This window comes from Pieris napi, chromosome 4, assembly GCF_905475465.1.
Source record: "Pieris napi chromosome 4, ilPieNapi1.2, whole genome shotgun sequence".
NCBI classification, from domain to species: domain Eukaryota; kingdom Metazoa; phylum Arthropoda; class Insecta; order Lepidoptera; family Pieridae; genus Pieris; species Pieris napi.
This window is the reverse complement of record NC_062237.1, coordinates 9,075,275-9,082,214: the sequence shown is the minus strand read 5'-3', so window position 1 is coordinate 9,082,214 and position 6,940 is coordinate 9,075,275. Positions and strand designations below refer to the sequence as shown.

The 6,940-nt window shown below is 32.4% G+C and overlaps 1 long non-coding RNA gene across 1 annotated transcript; it reads left to right on the top strand.

The window, feature by feature from the left end:
* Nucleotides 1-2,812: 2,812 nt before the first annotated feature.
* LOC125049004 lies at nucleotides 2,813-6,396 on the top strand. Its single transcript, XR_007116925.1, has 3 exons — nucleotides 2,813-2,822; nucleotides 4,141-4,143; nucleotides 6,091-6,396. It is a non-coding gene; the product is annotated as an uncharacterized LOC125049004 (long non-coding RNA).
* Nucleotides 6,397-6,940: the final 544 nt, after the last annotated feature.

Genomic DNA, 6,940 nt, shown 5'->3' with positions numbered 1-6,940 from the left:
TAAAGCCTCGACCGCAAGCGTGAACTTTGTAGGAACGCCAGCGCTTGGGTTTTATAAGTGAGTGAATCTGACCTACTAAATATTTTACCCTGTTGAAGTACCATTTGAAACTCAGCGTACTGAATAATAAGCTAAAAAGTGTATGCATTTTCTGAGACGTATCTGTTGGAATGTAGATCACTATTTTATTCAGACGGAATTAGCTTATTGTTATGAATAATAAGTTTTAACGATGTTCATTGGCCAGTGCATTTTAGTTCTGAGTACTAGATACTCAGAACTAAAATACACAGATAAAAAGGTGGCCTTTTAAAGACAATCGACCAAAGGGAAAAACGAGAAAGGTGCACCCAAAAAAGGTGGATAAAAGATATAGAAGCGTTAGCAGGAAGCGAATGGAGAAAGAAACCCATGACTGTATTCTGATCAATTGTACTGAAGGAAGTTAAGATATTAGAATAAGAATAACAAAAATGTATGTAACAAATATAAACAGTACATTTGTAAAGATTGGTATTATTATCAGATATAATAGGGCGAGATCATCACCCCCACACATTTATTTTTTTTACCTTAAAACGATACGACATATGTCAGTATGTTATTTGAGTCTAGACAATTCTACTATCTTGCGCCAAAAAGACTAGTTTTGAGGTACGAAGTTACGTGAGCACTTAATATTGATGCGTAGCCTTTTTGTGAAGCAACAAATACAGTACAGAATAATCAAATCTTGAATTTAGTTATAGGACCCGACGAATATAGTGACTCAATTTTAATATAAAAAATCAATGGCGCTAAACCCCTTTGAGGTCTGGGCCTCAGATATCTGCATATTTTTCTTGACAATCTGTCAATATATTAGGCCAGTAGGTGATCAGCCTCTTGTACCTGACACACGCTGTCGACTTTTTGGGTCTAAGGTAAGCCGGTTTCCTCACGATGTTTTCCTTCACCGGTCGAGTCCATTGGTGCACAGCCTGGGATTGAACCTACGATCTCAGAGATGAGAGCCGCACGCTGAAGCCACTAGGGTGTCACGCTCTAATTTTTTGTCTTCTTCTTCTGATGCCACTTTTTTTCTAAACTTTAACTGTAAACAACTCGAATTGCCGGTTATCTTGCGCTAGTCTAAAGTTTAAAAGTCTGCATACACATACGTTGAAGAACTCTTTTATTCGTCACTCTTTGCATCCAGATGATGCGATGCATGCGACGGTAAAACTACATCTCAAAAGCTTCGAGGCGCTGTATTGTGTCTTCTTTAATTGTCAATGCTTCACAGCCGTATAGTGCTACAGGACAGATGTAAGAGAGTCAGAGTCGAACGCTCAATTTGATACTAATGTGGCGACAACATAGTACTTTTTTCAGTTTATTTAAATAAGCCCGGGCTATTTCGATTCAAGATTTGATTTCTTTTGACCCATGCTCCTAAGTATATATACTTGTATAGCCGCATGCTATCAAGTGTTCTCCCTGCTATGGCCATGACTGGTTTAATAGTATTACGGGAAATAATACGGACTGTAATTTAAATTTAGCTGAATTAAATAATTCATTTGATAATCACAAATTTCACACATTGGATATTATTAACTCGTAAAAGCATTGTTGGTTTCTCACCTAATTGTTAAGTACTCAAATGGATGAAACGGCGTCATTAGCACAGCGAAGTGTCATTTAAGAAGTCGTTCTGCCATTGACATTAGATAGTTGTCGACGTAAATTCGCATTCATGGAAATAATGAGGAGACGTCCTATTATAACTTATAATTTTAATTAGATGTGGTTTATCTATTAAAGATGGAGGTAGAACTAAAATATGATATAGAAGCAAACTTTGTAGGCTTTCAATGAATAGTACATGATCTACGGGCCAATGGGATTTTGTTTCTTAGCCTTACCGAAACTGGAAATGTTAATTTTATTTAATGTAAATTTTATTTTATTTGATGAGAGAAAAGAAGCAAAAATGAAACAGAATTGTAACTGAGTGGGCAACGAAAGAAAGGCAAGCAGATAAGAAGATGGGAAGAATATATAAATATGGACCTGCCAAATTCAAGGTCCAATTTGGATTCGAATCGCTAGAGAACGCCATGATTGGAAAAATGTTGTCTAAGAACAAGCTGTAAATAAACAAATAACCGTTTGCCGATAGATAATAACTATATTAAATATTTGATTACTTTCGGCATATTTTTATGTATTGTAAATTTTGAACGTTTCACCAATTATAAGCTGACTTCGCTATTCCGCTCGATAACTTATATGTTTCCATTATTTTACTTCGTAAATTATGATTAATTTAAGACATGTTTGAAAAATGAAAATAATTATACATTTGTAAATTTGAAACGTTCTTAATAAATATTTCTTTACACAATATAAAATGAAGCGATCCTCCGTCGGTCTTTCTGTGTGATATATCCAAAAATTACCGAACACAATGTACCTACGTACGGTACAATTCTACTAAAAGATAGTGTGATTCTTGAGATTCAAGTGTACCTATAATTGATTATGGTTTTATGTAAATTATAATAATTATAGTGTTTATTGTTTAAGAGGTCGCAAAAAATTTTGCCAAAATATATCTAGACCACGCGAGTCCAAACTTCGGGCGGTAGCTAAGGGTCCTCCGCCATAGCCAAAATATAATATGTACCAGAATTATTAAAAAAAACAATATATTTGGTTAAAACGATTTAAATTTTATGAATATACAAAGTACTTAGAATATAATTTTCAAACCAGTTCACAAAAATAATATAGAGAAACATTTTCTAAACGTTTCGTAAAACGCAAGATAAAATCGAGTATTATTCAACGTTGGTCGTTATTTCGTTGAAATATTAGACAATTTAACCGTCACTTACCTATGGTCTGTTTGAATAATTACAGTGGTCTTCTAAAATTTATCATTTGTACTTCATTCGGGTGTTATATTACATTTTGCAGAATTTCTTTTATATGTATTATTTCCACCCACGTACTTTAGTTATTGTGAATATTTTTGTGCGTGTCATTAAACATCAGATGTTCAGTCCATTTTTCATTTGCTATAAAAATGCGTAATATTAGAAATATCGAATAAATTGCTCTGAAATTTAAAATATCATCATGTAAAAGCTATCGATACTTCATTCAAATAAAAATATTTCTATGTGATATAATATTATATTTTCGCCTATCAGCCATTAAAGGGGCAAGAGGCGGATACATTGCTGATTCTGCTTCAAAGCCTATATTTTATTTAAAGCTTCTGTTCAGTAACCTTCAAGAAACAAGGAGGCTTCAAGGAGAATGAAACCTTCAATTTTAGGGGTAAATAGGAGTTACTACACAACTATGGCCGAACAGCTTTCTACACAATATGTCAATCTATGATTTAACCACAGAAACTGTTAAGCTTAGGTTTCCAAGAAAAGCGGTGCCCTTATCCAACGGCCGTAATGTAACGTTGGGTGACGTCACCAATACGTTGTCTATAAATAACATCGGAGTAGGTTTTCTAGAGAATGTTGAGTGTCACCGTAACGTCAAATAGTGGTGCTGTCATTTGCATGATGGCCATAGCGGTGATAAACATTAGTTCAACGTTTTTCGCGTGTAGCGGTGCCCATATTTAATTAATACGGGTACCATGAGTGGACACGTGGCTTGGACGAGCGAAAATTATGTTTTTAGCATTGCATTATGTTAAAAGTAAAGACGGCCGTTATTAACAACCGTAAAATGACGGTAGTTAGTTAACGGCACCGCTTTTATAGGAAACCTAAGCTTAATAACCGTAAAATGACCGCCGTTAGTTAACGGCACCGCTTTTCTAGGAAACCTAGCTTAGGTTTAAAGGCTGTTAGAATTTAAACTAAGGATTGTCATTAATATTGCGTTGTCAAAATTTCATTTTAAATTACACATTATAATGATAAACATGACACGATTTAGTATTTGCATTTTACTCAAGTCGTAAGACAATACAAATTTAATAACACAGTTGACCGTTTTAACATAGCAAAGGATTATGTTGGTGTAAAGTAACAATATATAATTTAACAAAAAATATATTTCTTAGATATTTTGTAAAGGATAGGTTTATTCTATGATTTAACAATTTTTTTAAATAGTATTTAGTCAGTTTCTTGGCTTATTTGAGTAGGACGTGTTCTTGAAGAGTTAAGAGTTTTATATATCCTATGAATTAAATATTATTAATGACATAGTTTTGACAGACTAACGCTACTTGAAGGATTATGTATGAGTTTTACGTTTTCAAGTTTTTAAATTAAAGAAATCTTATGATATATTCAACCTTACAGTACATACATACAGTAAAGCAATCAATGATATAAAATTAAAATAAATAATAACAATAAGTTACTACACATTAATTTTTGACGACTCATTGGTCTAGTGGTTAGTACCCTTGACTGCGAATCCATGGGTCCCGGGTTCGATCCCCGGCTGAGACGAACATCGATGTGATGAGCATTTGGTGTTGTGCTTAGGGCTAGGGTGTTTAAATATGTATTTATATGTCTATCTATCTATAATATGTATTTATATCCGTTTCCTAGTACCCATAACACAAGCTTCACCAGCTTAGTATGGGACTAGGTCAATTGGTGTGAATTGTTTAAGAAAAAAAAAAACAAATTCATTAGTTTAAAGTAAAATTAATTAACATATTTTCTTGCTGCTCTAAATTTGTAATAAACGTAACATTTTGCTTAAGCTTCACTTAGTTGTACTTTATAAGTTGACCGTACAGGTTATAGGATTGTCCGGTGAATGCCTGGAGAGCACGTAACATTTTCATTGCAGCGGAAAATTTCAAGTTTACAAAGAGCGTCTGTTGAGAATAGCAATGGCCGCGAATTCTTATTATAATTCTAGGTAAAATTTATTTTTATTACCTTGTAATATTCTACAGAAAATTTCTTGGTTAGCAAACTCTAGTAGGTTTTTAGAATGAGTACCAAATACTTTCACATTATAATTTTAATAAAATTTGTTGATATTAAAATACTGCCTGATTATCTAATCTAAATAGCATTGTATGTATTCAAGACTCCACAATCAGTATTCCTGTATGTAAGGTACTAGAATGCGCTGTGAAATTCAAATCAATCTAACTTTGAATATTCTGAAGCGATTTGCTCAAATCGTATCGTCGATATATGGTTGTCGGGATCTGAGCTTGGTGACAGTATTGAAGCTATTTTATGCGCGCTGACTACATAATGCCTCTTCAAATATGTTATTTTGGGTTAATCTTTTGTCAAATTTAACAAATGATTTATATCAAACTTTAATACATATTCTACGTATCTTCTCTTAAAGGTTGATTGTTTGATTGGTTTGATTTATAATTGATATATTAGACAATTCAGTTTATTTAAAAGGGAGGGTAATAATAGGAAATCTGTGTAAATTTACACAATTCACAGCTTCTTTATGGACATAAAAATCGTACCACAGGTTTTGCCAGTACCTCTACCACAACTATACAATTTAATTATACACTATTTAGGTAAAAATTAAATAAACTAAATAAATAACTATCAGTTTGATCGAACCTTCCAATCTATTCCGTGGTAAATAGCACATTTCCAGAGGATGGCTATAGGTTATGATGTGACAATTCAATGAACGCTGTTACCGCGTAAGACTGCGAGGCTACTTAAACTGATTTATTACTTTTCAGAGTTAAATAAATGTTTGAACTTTAATCGACAAAAAAATTAATTTGTATTTAATAAATTTTATGAAGAAGAAGAAATTAATTGAATATTATATTTTATTAAACGCTCATTTAAATAAATTCCTAAGATCAGCTGTTTCAAAGCTGCGTCACGCGTTTACATTAAATATCGTTTAACTAGAGCCGCTTAATATTATAGTAACCATTTCATAGACTTTACCCGTGAATTTTATATAACCGGAAATTTCCGCTAACATTTGATATGAGATTGAATTATTGGAAACGTTTTATAAAAATACTTGAGCTATTCGTGATTATATTTTATTATCTATATTTATAAATATATACAATTGTTTGTCTATCTTTAATTGAGGTTTAAGTATGTATATGTTACTGTAAAAGTTCGAACTACGGTTAATCTTAAGATTTAAGTGTAAGTCTTAGGATTTACCGACATGAGTTGGTAAATGTAAGTATTTCTGAAAATACGACGATTTTTTCGAGCTTTTAACATCCGAATTCAGTATATGCTAGGTTTTACCACTGTCAGCTGGTAGATGTTGGTTTTAGGAATAAAACAATGAGTAATTCTTCATTATTTACTTTTATGTACTATTAGACAAAACAGGTACATAGTATTATAAAGGTATCATATGATAGTAATAAGTACAAACTAATACCAACTTATTTAATTTATTTTGAAAAAAACACATAACGTATATCTCTGAATATTTCAATCTCTATCATATCTATCTTACTAAATCAGTAGTTCTCTATTTGGAATTTAACAACGAAATACAAACATAATGCTAACATAAGCTAGTCTAACTTAATAATTATTTTTATTTTTCAACATTTACCGTGCCATTAATGTAAATCCTAAGATTTACCAACGGAATGGTGGTAAGAGTTCGAATCGCAAACTTTTTGCCTAATCTAACCATTAGGAATTGGTAGATCTTAGGTTTTACTGGAATATTTTAGGATTTACTGCAGTTCGAGCTTTTACAGTAACATATACACAGCTTACGCCACAGCGTTAAGGTAATTGCAAGGATGAAACAATGCTGTTCTGAAAGCATACATATTTTACAATAATTAAAACAAACGTGTAAAACAACCACATCGTTAGTAATTCATTAATATCAATTTCACGGCCCAAACGAATTACGAGGAACAATGACACCAAATATTTACAAGTCCCGCGATTCTGTACACGCCTTTTATCGA